Genomic DNA, 17,152 nt, shown 5'->3' on the forward strand with positions numbered 1-17,152 from the left:
GTATGGAAGAACACAAAACAAGGAACGCTTGGGAAGAGTGCTACAATGCATTACTCAAGCCTGGCAAAGCCTTAAGGGCCTGCGTTGTTTACCGCAACTGTTACGGCCACCTCCTAGTTACTACAGGGAATGCTGTTCATATCCATATTCAAATATGCTATTTCCCCCAAATGAACCACAACAGCCTCTTTTAAAGTTATTTTATTTTGATGAACAGATATTTGGACAATTTAAACCACACTTGCTATACAAATGACTCCAATAATGCCTCAGTTTAGCATGTAAATACATATTTAACCAATTTAAAAACACATTGACTACATAATTTGTATTTGTTACTGCTCAAAAAGAAAGGACTTTTTACTTAGTGTGCCAAATAATGTGAATTTGGGTGCTTTCTGAAAAAGGATGCATTATTCATGTGCAAGGGAAACAAAATCAATAAATGAAAATTCAAATAAAAATAAAACACATTGTGATACTGCAATCAGGCAGTGACCATCTTGTGCATTATTTACTCAAGGAAAAGACACAGGAAATGGCCCTTTTGAAACTGGGCTATGGACTGAGTCATATTTAACTTCTGCTGAGGCTGTTTGAAAAGAAACAAAATTGTATGTTTCTAAAATGCTCTTCAGTTGCTTTTTGTTTGTGACTATAAACTGATTTAAAAATTCAACAACAAAACACATTTGGGAGAATTTTAAGATGATATTATTTTTGTTATTGTTCCTATTGTTATCACATGACTTATTTCATTGCTACAGGGTATATAGAATACTTTAATGTTCTGAATAGGGTTCTAAGGAAAGCCAAATCTCTGCTCATAGAAAGTACTGGCCAAGCGTATTTAGATAGTTCGGAATAAAAGGAAGGGCATCCAACCTGGCACATCCCAGAAGCTTCCTTAATTTTCACATAGGCATCAATAGTGGTCAAGAGGTCAGATTATCTCCTGGTCAAATCTTGCTCTGATACCACCACTTATTCTGTAATTTTTCTCAGCTTCTCCAAGCCTTGGTTTGTCCCCCGTGAAATGGGGGTTTAGTGACAGGCCCTACCTCATAAGGTTGTCAGGTGGATTCAGGGACACTCTTAGCCTAGTACCTGGTACAGGGAAGTTACCTGAACAATGTTAGCAAGAAGAATATCTAAGAGTGACACTGCCTGTCCTTACAGACAGTTGACTGGCCGAGCACATGACTCTCCTTTATCAGCAACAATGAGCACATGCACTTCTGTTTCTTGCTGAAGAACATTAGTTTAGACTCTCTGCTGCCCTCTTTCTTATCAAATACTACAAAAGAATGTCCCATAACTTTCATGGGACATTGCCTGAAAATAGCCTACATTTTAACCTTAGCTCAAGACAGATCTCGGAGAAGGCAATGGCACCCCACGCCAGTACTCTTGCCTGGAAAATCCCATGGATGGAGGAGCCTGGTAGGCTGCAGTCCATGGGGTCGCTGAGAGTCGGACACGACTGAGCGACTTCACTTTCACTTTTCACTTTTCATGCACTGGAGAAGGAAATGGCAACCCACTCCAGTGTTCTTGCCTGGAGAATCCCAGGGATGGGGGAGCCTGGTGGGCTGCCAGACGTCTATGGGGTCGCACAGAGTCGGACACGACTGAAGCGACTTAGCAGCAGCAGCAGCAGCAGCAAGACAGATCTAAAAGCTTCACGATAGAATTTATAGAACTGATAGTATCAAATTTACTTTGTTGCATCACATTTCATGCCTTAGATCACACTAAAGTGTGACAAGAAAATAGCTCTAGGGAATTAAATATTTATTTATCAAGGGGATGTCTACTTTGTTACATGATTTCCCCCTTTTTTTGGAGATTCTTCAGTGTCTAAGACTAGGAAAATATGTTTCTGATTAATTCATTCCAGAACTGTATCTTGTGTGCTAGTTTTCATTGGGCACTGTGGGTACAAAAACTACAATAAGTGAACAGAAGAGACAAAATGCACTGCCCAGCGTAATGGAATTTACATTCTAACTCCTTAGCAACTGCTTTATTTTTATCTTACAGATGCTACAAAACTTACAACTGACTTGACTCAGCTACTTGTTTTGGGTTTTAGAAAGTTCATAGCAAAATGATGCAGATCCTTGGACCATGCAACTGTGTGTGCAAACTCTTTATTCCAGTTTTCTCATCTATTTCTTTATTATTCAGCTACAAAATTGTGTAGGTTCCATAAACAACCTCAAGGCCTTCTGAGAGAAACAAAGCTAAGAATTTACTAATTCATCAAAGAATGAATAAACAAGCACAAGAATGCAAACATAGGTCTGTATGGATTCAAATAACTGTGAATCAACTTCACCTACATCCTGAGTGACCATCTAGTTTTACTTCCCTTTACCTCCCATCTTCAGCCTCAGGGCAATAATGTATTGAACTTCATTCATTAATTTAACAGATAACCATTGACCACCTGCAATATGCTGAACTCTATTCAAAGTGGAGGGACGCTCTCTGAGCCTGTATCTGTATGGAGGTCTCAGAAAGACTTGTCTAACATTTGAAGACCTCTAAGGAGAGGATACAACAAGTTCATTTGGTGATTGCTTCTTGCATTGAAAGTCCATCTCTATTTAATATTTTTATTTGATCTAAGCCCTCAAGTTGCAGTTAAGGCAAATTTACCTTATTCTGTCCTTGGAGGAGATTCAAATTTTTAGTCATGTCTACTATATTGCTATGGATTGAATGTTGGTGTTCCCTTCAAATTTCCATGTTGAAACACTTATCCCCAATGTGATTGAGTTTGGAGGTGGTGCCTTTGGGAGGTAATTAAGGTTAGATGAGATGATGAGGGTGAGGTCTTCTTGATGGACCAATGCCCTTAAGCAGAGAAGAAGAGACCAAACAGGGATGATCACTCTCTCTCTCTTTGTTTCTATTTCCCTGTGAGTCTCTCTGTCACATTGTCTGTATCACCAAGTTAGGCTACTTGAGGACATAACCAGGAGGAAGGCCTTACCAATAACCAACCATGCTGAAACCCTGATCTCAGACTTCCGGCCTCCAGAACTGTGAGAAATTTCATTTCTGTTGTTTAAACCATCTAGTCTGTGATATTTTATTACAGCAGCCCAGATGAACTGAGACATGTATGATAGAAGAATTCAACTGACGGAGGATCTTGTACCCGACTTCACTGACTAAACTGCACAGTACACCACAAAAGATGGGGTTAATGCTAATAGTTGTGTTAGCATCTCTGTTTTCAATAATATTGTGAGACTTCTAAGTCTCAGACACTGCCAGGAGCTAGGGATGCAGCAGTGACTAGTAAATGTGAACTCTGGCCTTAAATTTTAGTACGACATACTGACAAATAAGTATGTGTATGCCAGTGTGTATAAGTGTGCCAGTGCAGGATACACAAAGAGACCCAGGTTTGATCCCGGGTTGGGAAGATCCCCTGGAGAAGGGAATGGCAACGCACTCCAGTATTCTTGCCTGGAGAATCCCATGGACAGAAGAGCCTGGCCATCTACAGTCCATGGGGTTGCAAAGAGTCGTACACAACTGAAGTGACTTAGCATGCACACATGCATGCACTGACAAATAAATATGTAACTAAGAAATAGAGTTGGAAGCACTGGGGCAAGGGGAAGGATACAGAGCTAGGGGCACAGAAGAAACACACTGACTTGAGGAGTCAGTGAAGACTTTCCAAACACGGTAATGTCTCAATGGAAGTTGTCAAGATAAATCACAGTAACTCACGTGAAGCATGTATATGGAGGGAATGTGTTCCAGAGCTGAGTATCCGTGTGTTTGCTCAGTCACTCAGTCTTGTCTGACTCTTTGCAACCCCATGGACGGCTGCCCACCGAGTTCCACTGTCCATGGAATTTTCCAGTCTAGAATACTGGAGCGAGTTGCCATTTCCTATTCCAGTGAATCTTCCTGACCCAGGGATAGAACCAATTTCTTCTGCATCTCCTGCACTGGCAACCAGATTCTTTACCACTAGTGCCACCTGGGAAGCCCACACAGCTCCTTGATGTGTGATGTGAAGTCGCTCAGTCGTGTCTGACTCTTTGCAACCCCATGGACTGTAGCCTACCACGCTCCTTTGTCCATGGGATTTTCCATGCAAGAGTACTGGAGTGGGTTGCCATTTCCTTCTCCATAGGATCTTCCCAACCCAGGGAATGAACCTGGGTCTCCAACATTGTAGGCAGACACTTTACCATCTGAGCCACACAGCTCCTTCAGTTCAGTTCAGTCACTCAGTCGTGTCCAACTCTTTGCGACCCCATGAATCGCAGCACACCAGGCCTCCTTGTCCATCACCAACTCCTGGAGTTCACCCAAACTCATGTGCATCTAGTCAGTGATGCCATCCAGCCATCTCATCCTCTGTCATCCCCTTCTCCTCCTGCCCTCAATCCCTCCCAGCATCAGAGTCTTTTCCAATGAGTCAACTCTTCACATGAGGTGGCCAAGTATTAGAGTTTCAGCCTCAGCATCAGTCCTTCCAATGAACACCCAGGACTGGTCTCCTTTAGGATGGACTGGTTGGATCTCCTTGCAGTCCAAGGGACTCTCAAGAGTCTTCTCCAACACCACAGTTCAAAAGCATCAATTCTTTGGTGCTCAGCTTTCTTCACAGTCCAACTCTCACATCCATATATGACCACTGGAAAAACCATAGCCTTGACTAGACGGACCTTTGTTGGCAAAGTAATGTCTCTGCTTTTCAATATGCTATGTAGGTTGGTCATAACTTTCCTTCCAAGGAGTAAGCGTCTTTTAATTTCATGGCTGCAATCACCATCTGCAGTGATTTTGGAGCCCAGAAAAATAAAGTCTGACACTGTTTCCACTGTTTCCCCATCTATTTCCCATGAAGTGATGGGACCAGATGCCATGATCTCCGTTTTCTGAATGTTGAGTTTTAAGGCAACTTTTTCCACTCTCCTGTTTCACTTTCATCAAGAGGCTTTTTAGTTCCTCTTCACTTTCTGCCATAAGGGTGGTGTCATCTGCATATCTGAGGTTATTGATATTTCTCCCGGCAACCTTAATTTCAGCTTGTGCTTCTTCCAGCCCAGTGTTTCTCATGATGTACTCTGCATATAATTTAAATAAGCAGGGTGACAATATACAGCCTTGACATACTCCTTTTCCTATTTAGAACCAGGCTGTTGTTCCATGACCAGTTCTAACTGTTGCTTCCTGACCTGCATATAGGTTTCTCAAGAGGCAGGTCAGGTGGTCTGGTATTCCCATCTTTTTCAGAATTTTCCACGGTTTATTGTGATCCACACAGTCAAAGGCTTTGGCATAATCAGTAAAGCAGAAATAGGTGTTTTTCTGGAACTCTCTTGCTTTTTTGATGATCCAGTGGATGTTGGCAATTTGATCTCTGATTCCTCTGCCTTTCCTAAAACCAGCTTGAAATCTGGAAGTTTATGGTTCATGTATTGCTGAAGCCTGGCTTGGAGAATTTTGAGCTTTACTTTACTAGCGTGTGAGATGAGTGCAGTTGTGTGGTAGTTTAAGCATTCTTTGGCATTGCCTTTCTTTGGGATTGGACACGGCTCCTTAGGCAAAGCAAATGTCCAATATATATGAACAGCGAGCAGGGAGGAGATCCTAGGACAGAACTTTCAGGAGCCGCAACTTTCACAAATAGGGGAGAACAGTCAGTGCCATCAGCACTGAGTGGCCCAGAGGGAGCAGGAAGCCCAGGAGGGTCCATTGCCAAGAAAGTCAAGGCTAGAGACTGTTCCAAAAGGGGAGAGTGGTGGCCTGGCTCAAAAGCTGAGAGTAAGGAGGAAAAAGTGCTCAGAGATGAAGCACAAAGGTAAAGGAAGTGGCTGGAAAATGTGAGGAGGACAGTTTCAATGAAGTGGAGGGATGAGGCATCATTTCTCCTGCTTCCATCTACCTTATTGACCCTAATGAAAGGATATTTGTTTAGACATCAGGCCCACCCAGCTGAGTCCTTCTTTGCACAACTCTAGCAGGTATGGAATATGTGTGCATATAGGTACACACACACACATCCTTTTAAACATAGTTTACATGTCTTCTGGATGTTGAACGCCTATTATTTTTCTATCATGAAAACCATGAAGTTAATTTTCAAAAACTGATTTACACAGGGGATTCATGATGCTTTATCTCTGATCTACCACTTAAATGCAGCTCTATTTGTGTTAGTTTTTCCAAATGCATTTTTTTCCTGGCTTTCTTTTTACCCCTAAGAAGCGAGGTTTCATATGCTTAGATACCAGGGTAAGTTTTGTCTGAATCAGACAAACTGGCTTTAGGAGGCTGAAAAATGTATTCCATTAGATTGAAAATGTGCCCTGGATTCAGGCAAGCTTTGAGCACATACCCAAAACTGCCTTTTCATCACCTTCCTTTCCCTTATAAGCATGGCGGAAATTTTAAAACTGAAATTGTTAAGGTAACATTTGCCTCGCTGAGATTCAGCCAAAATTGATAAAAGGGCAGAAAACTCAAAATGATCTGTTTGCGTTACAGTTACCTTTTTTTGCAATTAGAATATTTAAAGAAAGTAAATTTCTGGCAGAGAAAAGCACCTTTCAGATCTAATCGAAAGAAATAGGCTGTTTAAATTTAAGATCTTTGGGGAAATAAACTGGTAACTCTCAGATCACAGAAGACAGGACCCTGCTGACTTAAGTAGTCTCAGTATCTGATGCCTGGCAGTCCCCCTCCCACAACTCCTTAGCAAACTCTCAGAAGGATGACAACTAGGTGATTCTAACTGGAAAACAGAAAATCAAAGAACTAAAAACCCTTGCTGGAACCCATCAGATGCGTGATTAAAAAGGAAACCAGAATGCTTCCTTCCTTCCTTCTGCACCCCACACACCTCCCACGGCTAACTCAGCAGCAGTACCATGGTTTCCTGAGCTCATCATTAAACCCTCCGCCAAGCAAGTACCTTTAGACTGGATTAACAAATTTGTTCAGCTTTCCAATTTGATTATTTTTTGTCTCCTTCAATCACAATGTAAACAATGTTTATGAATATTTTAAAGGACACAAAGAAAAGCAGGTTATCTATTTCTGTGCCCTGTGATTCACAACATTTATATAAGACGGTCACTGCCCCATGGTAAACTGTGAGCGGTGTTTCATCAGTGAGACGCTATTCAGAAGCCCAAAATAATTAACAATAACTGAGAGCTTACAGGTGTTTCAGAAAGAGTAATAAAGAGTTTGTGCAAAAATGCTGTGTGTGCCACACAGATGGCCACATCCTGGCAGGAGACACTCATTTCTCCAGCTTCTAGGAATGTTGTCCTTGGTGAGAGGGAGCTGCCCCACCCACCCAAGGTGATGCCCCCATTCCCAGAGACAGCCTGTTTCCAATGGCTGGCCTGTGCTGCTACATGGACATTCAAATGCCTTGCCTCGAATTGGGATAATTCAGAAGAGCTATTCCAGTTCAAGAGTTCCCCTGGGGATTGGCTGAGGTCTTTGTTGAAACTTTGATGGACATCATAGTTCATCTTTTTCCTCTGCCTGATCCTGGTTCCCTTACTCCCCCATAGGTACTCTCCCAAGAGCATTCCCAGTAAAATTCCTGAAAGCCAATATCCACTGAAGACTGTTTCCTAAAAGATTCAACTTATAATCGCATGGCAGACTGTTTGCAAACATATGGCTTTCCCTCTCTGTGGGAATCTTACAACTCCATACCTGTTGACGTCAGGCTGAGCCATGTCATTTACGTTATCACTGAAATGTGAGCATAAGTGAGAAATGCCACTTGTGAGCAGAAGCTTTTAAGAGTCATCAGGTGATTCTATCACTTTTCTTTTCCTTCTGTGTGTCATGATAGGAGCATATAGAACTGGAACTTTAGCATGAGTCCAGCAATAAAAGGTCTATACAGCTGATGAGAAGTGGCCCACCACTGACATGTAATGTAAGTGAAAAATAAGGTTACTATAAGACACTGAGATTTGGGGATTATTTAACACTGCCACATAGCTGACTAAGCAAGGTGAGATAATAACCTCACCAAATTATAACCTAAAATGATACTTTTAAAAGTACCCCTTATTGAAAGATGTATATTATCATATGTGAAATAGATCGCCAGTCCAGGTTCAATGCATGAGACAGGATGCTCAGGGCTGGTGCACTGGGATGACCCTGAGGGATGCGGAGGGAGGTGGGAGAGGGGTTCAGGATGGGGAACACATGTACACCCATGGCTGATTCATGTCAATGTATGGCAGAAACCACTACAATATTGTAAAGAAATTAGCCTCCAATTAAAATAAATAATTTTTTACAAAAGAAAAAAAAAGTACCCCTTTCCCATTCTTTTAATTCTCAATATCTCTAACATTTAGACTTGTCCTTGAAAGTGAAAAGTGAAAGTAGCTCAGTCGTATTCGACTCTTAGCAACCCCATGGACTATACAGTCCATAGAATTCTCCAGGCAAGAATACTGGAGTGGGTCCCTCCTCCAGGTGATCTTCCCAACCCAGGGATTGAACTCAGGTCTCCTGCATTACAGAAGAATTCTTTACCAGCTGAGCCACCAGGATGCCCCAGGAATACTGGGCCTATCCCTTCTCCAGAGGATCTTCCTGATCCACGAATCCTAGGAACATCTTTTTCTGCAGCTGAATTTCAACTGCCTACCAAAATGTAACTTCATCTCTCTTGATCCTCTTCCTGAACAAAACAAGGTCAAAAAATGAGTAAGAAACCTCTGAGTCTCCTTGGATGTTACAGTGGATGGGGGAAGCAGAGGGCCAAGAAAAGAAAGAGGCATCACACCAAAAGAGAGAATTTCCTTAGCAGATTGTGGCAGAAGGAAGAAAGGAATGGAAATTTACCATCTTTGCACTTACCCTTGCTCAATAATATGAGGATGGGGGACACTACGCTAAGAAATATGGCAGGATGACCAAGACCCAAAGGTTGGCAGTAATTGAGTGGAGAAATTATGGGAAGTTTTCTTCTATTTAGTTCTCTGTGATTGCAAAGCCATTTCTTTTTTTAACTTTTTTTTTTCAAAATCACAAATATAATTTATTTATATAACTTTCTTGACTTCTAATGACCTACAGATTATAACACAGACTTTTATCCCATCATATCAAAAGTACTCTGTAGATTTGCCTTTTCTGTACTATGGCATCTTGGTCCCCAAGCCATAGTGTATCTGGACTGTTCTCATGACCAAAGCAACAATGGCCTTGGGATAACCTCTATTTTGCACATATTTTTCTCTCTGTTTAGAGCTGCAGAACTCCTCCTTCTTCAAGAAGTAGCAAAGATATTTCTAATGAACGCATTCTTCTGTGGCTAAAAGAAACCAAATAGTTTCCAAAAAAACAAATATGCATGATCAGGCAACTGCTACTGTCTCAATCCATGTGCCCATGTTACCTGATGGGTATCTGGAGGCTAGCTTAGGTGATGGGGAACAGAGCTGGAGGGAGATATTCTCAATCCAGGAATAAAAGCATGCATCAAAACCAGGAAGAGGGACAAAGGCATGCAAGTGTCAGGCAGTGTGGAAGAACACAGTATGCCGGGACAGCAATAGCCTTGCTGGGGTGCAGGATAGGAGCAAAAGGAAGAATGATGGGAGACAAGGCCAAGACAAAGTCAGGGCCTGGTGTGAAGGACTCAAGGTGATGAGGGGGGCCTCTCACTGTCTACTGTCTGTCAATTGCCCTGTGGCATTCTCAAGACCCAACTTGCTGTATTAATTGTTACAGCCACTGTGTAAAGCAGTATGGAATTTCCTTAAAAAACTAAAAATAGAGCTACCCTATGATCCTGCAATCCTCCTCCTGGGCATATATCCAGAGGAAAATGTAATTTGAAGAGATACATGCACTCCAACGTTCACTGCAGCACTATTTACAATAGCCAGGGCATGGAAGCAACATAAATACCCATCGACAGAGGAATAGATAAAGATGTGGTCCATACACACACACACACACACACACACACACAATGGAATATTACTCAGCCATAAAAAGAATGAAATAATGCCATTTGCAGCAACACAGATGGACCCAGAAAATATCATATCAGGTGAAGTAAGCCAGGCAGGAAAAGACAAGTATCACATGTTATCACTTATATGTAGAAACTAAAAAAAAAAAAAAAAAACTAACTTATTTCACAGAAATAGATCCATAGACACAGAAAATACGCTTATGGTCACCAAAGGGGAATTAAGGTGGGAAGGGATAAATTAGGAGATCAGGATTAACATATACACACTGCTGCTGCTGCTAAGTCGCTTCAGTCGTGTTCAACTCTGTGCAACCCCATAGACAGCAGCCCACCAGGCTCCGCTGTCTCTGGGATTTTCCAGGCAAGAACACTGGAGTGGGTTGCCATTTCCTTCTCCAATGCATGAAAGTGAAAAGTGAAAGTGAAGTCGCTCAGTTGTGTCTGACTCTTCGCGACCTCATGGACTGCAGCCTACCAGGTTCCTCCATCCATGGGATTTTCCAGGCAAGAGTACTGGAGTGGGGTGCCATGTACTAAATATAAAATAGATAGCCAACAAGAACTTACTATACAGCATAGGGAACTATGCTCAATATTTTGTAACAACCTATAAGGAAAGAATCTGAAAAGACATATATATATATATATCTGAATCACTGAATCACTTAATATCTGAATCACTTTGCTATATACCTGAAACTGGATGTGAGAGTTGGACCATAAAGAAAGCTGAGCACCAAGAATAGATGCTTTTGAACTGTGGTGTTGGAGAAGACTCTTGAGAGTCCCTTAGACAGAAGGGAGATCAAACCCATCAATCCTAAAGGAAATCAGTCCTGAATATTCATTGGAAGGACTGATACTGAAGCTGAAGAACCAATACTTTGGCCACCTGATGCGAAGAAATGACTTATTGGAAAAGACCCTGATGCTGGAAAAGACTGAAGGCAGGAGGAGAAAGGGGAGCTTGTTGGATGGCATCACTGATTCGATGCGCATGGGTTTGAGCAAGCTCTGGGAGTTGGTGATGGACAGGGAAGCCTGATGTGCTGCAGTCTATGGGGGTCACAAAGAGTCAGACACAATTTGAGTGACTGAACTGACTAATACCCGAAACTAACCCAATATTGTAAATCAACTATATTTCAATAAGAAAAGTTAAAAAACACACACAAAGGAACAAAATCCTGGTGGGATGATCTAGAAATTTCTCCTATCCTAGGAAAATTGCTCTTTAAGTATTTTTATGTTTCCCTGACACGGTCAGAAGATTATTAAATCAAAGGCCCAAGATTTTTTAAAATTCCAAGATAATAATGAGATGTGACTTCTATTTGCCCTACAAAATCTATATCCATTTTTTTCATAAAGGAGACTCAAAATATCAAAATTATAATGATAAAGAGTTAAGTTAGTGGTGATTTTGTTCCTGAGTCCATGTTTTATGAATTCATAAATGTTCATCCCATTTGATAGTGTCTCAGAATCTCACGTCTTATGGTGGAACTTCATAGCTTACAAGGCTTCTGCAAGTTTATGACCACATTAAAATTACTCTTCTGAACAGTGTTGTGAGAGAGGCCTTGCTGGGTCCATTTTACAGCTAAAGGGACTGAGAGCTGTAACATGAAAATGGTGTGTCCTCCCTGGAAATGCTTTGAATCTGGTCAATTCTGACTTTAAATTGAGACCCTGCTACTTATCAACTGGGTAGACTACTTAATCTCTTTGAACCTCATACTCTTAATGTTTGACAAGGGATGATGAATACGCCTCACAGGGTTTTATAAACATTTCAGTGAGGTTTCAGCCCATGATAGCAGGGTTATGGCAGTAGTGACTATTCTTACGGCTCAAGGGGCAGAGCTCAGGTTTGAACGCACTTAATTAAACTAAGGCAGGGCTCTCTCTCCTTTGTTACAACACAGACATGTCCACAAGGAGGGGGTGGAGGGCAGGCAGGACCTCATTTGTCAAGCCTCTAAGAGATTTCGCCTGACTCCTATTCTTCAGACTTATGTTGTTCTACCATGTTTCAGGAGACACAGCCACTACTCCAATAGAAAGTGGACTCTGTGGGAGAGGGAGGGGTGGGAAGATTTGGGAGAATGGCATTGAAACATGTAAAATATCATGTATGAAACGAGTTGCCAGTCCAGGTTCAATGCACGATACTGGATGCTTGGGGCTAGTGCACTGGGACGACCCAGAGGGATGGTATGGGGAGGAGGAGGAGGAGGAGGGTTCAGGATGGGGGAACACATGTATACCTGTGGCGGATTCATTTTCGCTATTTGGCAAAACTAATACAATTATGTAAAGTTTAAAAAATAAAATAAAATTGTAGTTGGAAAAAATAAATAAATAAATAAAAAAAAAAAGAACAAAGAAAAAAAAAAAGAAAATGTCTCATCCCATTATATGAGGGGATAGGGTTATAGATTTTGTTGTAGATTTTGGATTACCAGGAATAAGCCCTGATAATTGAGGCAGAAGTATTTTTGGCTTGCTAAATGTGATTTCACAGATTTTGAGAAACATGTTTCCATGTAAGTCAATCATTAGGTCTTTCAAAAGAGGAAAGTCTCTGAATGTACTTCATTGTTAAATTCTCCCACAAGAGTATAACCTTAATGCTGAAATCAAGAATGTGTTGATTATGAAACAAACATTGTGGGGGCAAGGATGTTGTAACTCCTTTATCTGTTCAACACTAGGAACAGAACACTTTGGGCTCCTATGCAACTCAAAGTAGATGTCCGTTCATTTTTCTTGGATGAATATTGAATCTCGAAAAAAAGATGGCTGAATGGACCTTTTGCAGAACAAGGATGAGTGTGTCTGGCACAAAGTGAAAAATATGAAAGACTTTCTTTCATCTCCATGTGAGGCTCTTTTTCTTCTTCCCTCTGTACTCTTTCTTTGCAGGTAAAGCTTGTTTCATAACATGGGGAAGATCTTTTGAGGCTAAAGGATTATTATTTATTTCTCATTAATTAAAGTGGCAGAAACCCTTTGAAGTAAATCAGTTCTTTTAAGTTAGATCAGATTTCACATCACTTAAAGCCACCATCACTGAGCAGACCCATGGAAGTTCACCTCTCCTTTAAAAACATTTGAGGATTTGGCTGGTACATGAGTGATTTTCTTAGGAGAGGGGTTTTCCTGGTTTGTCTTAAGAATTCCTGGTGGGATGTTGCAGTGGAATTCACATTTTCAGTCCTCCACTCATCAGATAAATACTATTTCTCCACATTTAAATTCAGCAAAAGCCAAAAATTATAAAAACAACAGCAATCCCTTTCCTCATGTAAGGATTCTGTATTCAGGATAATAAGGACCCCTGTTATGTTTGATTCAACACTTTCAAAATTCTTATTAGGAAACACTGAACACTCTTGGATTAGTTGTCAGATTTCTTGTTTTCATTTTTGACTCTTTTTATCATATTACATGTCCAAGCATAAACATCACATTCTAATTCCCGCCAGCATCATGGAATCATAAAGGGGGTCTTTCATTTATTGTCGTGGGCAGAGGTCCTTCTGAACCTGGACTGGCTTCTTCCGTCAGAGGATTAGACTCTTCCCATGTTAAGAAAGTTGCTAAGATGCAGTGCTACAACAGATGAAGCAGTGGTTGTTAGAGTATAGTTGCATGGTTTTGACTCCTTCTTTTGTGGCTAAGAAGATGTCTGCTTTTATTTCTGAGAGAGATACTCAGCATACCCACTCTTCGCTATTCAATGATCTCACCTTGTGTGTGCATACTCAGTCATGTCTGACTCTTTGTGACCCCATGGACTGCGGCCCACTAGGTTCATCTGTCCATGCGATTTCCCAGGCAAGAATGCTGGAGTGGGTTGCTATTTCCTACTCCAGAGGATCTTCCCAACCCAGGGATAAACCTGAGTCTCCTGCATTGGCTGGTGTATTCTTTACCACTGAGCCAGCGGGAAGCCCTTCAGCAAAAGTTTATGGACCTGAAAACTACTTGGGTCCTTTCCTCTAGGCATGAACCATATTATAGAAAGACTGGTTATTCCCTTGCTTCTTGAGTGCTCAGTCTTTTGAGGCCCTTCAGACCTGGCCATTCCCAGTTGCCCATTTTCTGCTCTGCCTAAGGAAAGATCCCCTGGAGGCCTTTCCCACCACGATACTCAAAGTCCTCCAACAGCAGTACTGTGTTGCTTTATTTTCTGCTTTCAAACTATGCCTGTGGCTCTTAAATTTTTGAAAAGGCACTTACTGATTCCAAACACATTCTCCTTAAATCTTCAATGAGGCAAAATGTTTAAAATCTTCAAATCACATTGATGCAATCTTTTAAGTGTGTTTGTGATACAGACAATATGATCTGCTACCTGGTCTTCTCTCTGTACAGCAGTCCTGTTAACATCCATCTTCCACTTTCCAGTGAAATCAAACAACGGGGAGAAAGTTCCGTCCAAGGAAGGTTACTATTGCAAGTAGACTGTATCCACAACTTGTGGGAAACAAAGCAAATGATGCCATGTTCATGGTTCTGAGAGATTGCAGGGGAGGCAAGCTGAGGCCAAGGGGAAGGAAAAGTCAAGTTCATCTCATACATCCCAAACATACATACAAGGGATTCCAGGATCAGCAGAGTTCCTCAGTGTTTTTGCCAACATCACAGCAGCAACAGATTGAAGAGAAGTGAACTTTATGTCTAAGGAGGGAACTTAGGGACAGAGAACCAGAGAACTCTGGACTCTTTGAATGGGTCCAATGTGTAATTTCCTGAATTCTTCACTAAAGACTGCTTGTATTTTGAGGGCAAAGTAAGACATTCCAAGCCCTGACTGGGAGCTAACATGAATCTGTACATTCTTTCAGGTTTCCAGGTACAGTATAATTATAAATAAGGACTGGCTGAACCAAGGTGACCCTAATTATCTTTATTAAAAACACAGATGTAGAGACAATAGAAGCTAGTGTATAAGAAAAGCTGATTCTTAGACCAGAACTATGTTTAAAGATAAACTGCTAAGTCACTTCAGTCATGTCTGACTCTGTGCGACCCCATAGATGGCAGCCCACCAGGTTCCCCCGTCCCTGGGATTCTCCAGGCAAGAACACTGGAGTGGGTTGCCATTTCCTTCTCCAATGCATGAAAGTGAAAAGTAAAAGTGAAGTAAATCAGTCGTGTCCGACTCTTCGAGACCCCATGGACTGCAGCCTACCAGGCTCCTCTGTCCACGGGATTTTCCAGGCAAGAGTACTGGAGTGGGCTGCCATTGCCTTCTCTTAAAGATAAACTAAGGGCTTAGAAAATTCCAGTTTTGGTATACTGTCCTGTATTTAATTTTTTACAGATTATCTTAAATTTCTCCTGCTCTAATTCAGAAATTATTACAGTGTAGTGATTAAAGCTGTACTACCAAATATAGTTTGCATTCCATGTTCTCCACTTACTAATTGTGGAATATTGGGCAAGTTATCAAAACTTTCCAAGCCTCAATCTCTTCACTTGTACAATGGGAACAATAAAAATCTGCCTGGTGAGAGAGAGGGCTGTTATGAGAATTCAAAAAGACAAAGCATCTGAAGTACTCAGCTCAGACAAGCAGCAGACACTCTCCATTGTTGCTATCATTTAATTTGGACGATTTGACTTTGCTGATTTCAGCAGAAGTGAACCCACAAGAATGGCTTCACCTTGAGAACCTGTTAGCTTCCATTTTTCCTTTCCACCACCTCAGTTCCCTCTTGTCGTGACATAGAGAAACTTGGCACATTGCGTGTGTTTCACAGCCCATCCAAGTCATTTCCATATCTCTGAATAAAGGAGGTGCCAACACACTCCCAATGCATTTACTGTTTCCCAGCAAATTACAATGCCCAATTAGGAATATTGAAGAGTCTATGTCCATACCACCCTGAACGTGCCCGATCTCATCTGATCTTGGAGGCTAAGCAGGGTCGGGCCTGATTAGTACTTGAATGGGAGAAATATTGAAGACTCTCCCTCTCAGAGCCAGATTCCTCTCCGGTGATCTTCTCAGCCAATAATGGATTCAGGGAGTTTTTAGGCATCTTGGGAAATAAAGCATCCACCGTTACATTTTACTTTGTCTTCTAAGAACATAAAATGATCCACACTTACTGCTTGGTTTGTGACACTTATAGTGGGCACTTTGTATGTTCTTTTCCACAAATTGAAGTATCCACAAAGGTCTACAAAGCTTAGGTCATTGCTGTCTTTCAAGACCAAGCTATACAATGTTCCGCACACTCAGAAGTACTATATAATCATTCTACAAGTCACGAGATGCCCACAAAGTCATGAGAATCTACACAAGGGTTGACCTTGCCCAACGTGCATGACTTGAATGGAATGTCGAATTTCACAGAAAAATACTTTAAGAATGGAGTCTTAAGTAATATGCCAGTTATCCAAGTCTCTGGATGCTTTTTGGCTACATTGCAGGACTTGTGGAGATCTTAGATCTACCAGGGATTGAACCCGGGCCCGTGGCAGTGAAAGCGCCGAGTCCTAAACACTGGACCACCAAGCAGTCCCTAGGTTTCTAGTTTGTATCTTGTTACTAGGAAGGAACCCTGCCAAATGTCAATTTGGGATTATTTCATTCTATAGGCTCTCAGTGTCATGCCATTGGTGTGGGGGGAATCCCCAATGACCTGAACGTGGAGCAGGTGCTAAGTGACACACATGTGTAAGTACAGGTACTTTCAAGCAGTGTCTTGAACATTAGTGCAAGTCATTTTGGCCAAGGTGGTGCTGCTGATTCCTCCTGAGAGAGTTCATCAGGGTCTGAGAGGTTGTGTCCTAGAGAATCACTCAGTCTCAGTATAGAGTTTGGGATCTCTGAGATTCTTTTATCCTCAAAAGGAGGCAGGGAAAGGGAGGAAATGAACTAAAGCCTATTGAACCCCATTGTGTCAGACACTGTTTTAGAGACTTTTCAGATGCCATCTTGTAACACATGAGGCACTTTATATGCCTCACAAGAACTCCCTTTGAGAGAATTCTGTAACATATTTGTAATCATCTTCCAGCATCCATTCCATGGAGTCACCATCCCTCATACATACACTTATGCCTTTAACCCTAGTGAGTTGTCAATTACCAAGCCTTAAGTTCTCAGATATAGAGGTG

Source organism: Bos mutus, chromosome 8 (genome assembly GCF_027580195.1).
Source record: "Bos mutus isolate GX-2022 chromosome 8, NWIPB_WYAK_1.1, whole genome shotgun sequence".
Taxonomy (NCBI): Eukaryota; Metazoa; Chordata; class Mammalia; order Artiodactyla; family Bovidae; genus Bos; species Bos mutus.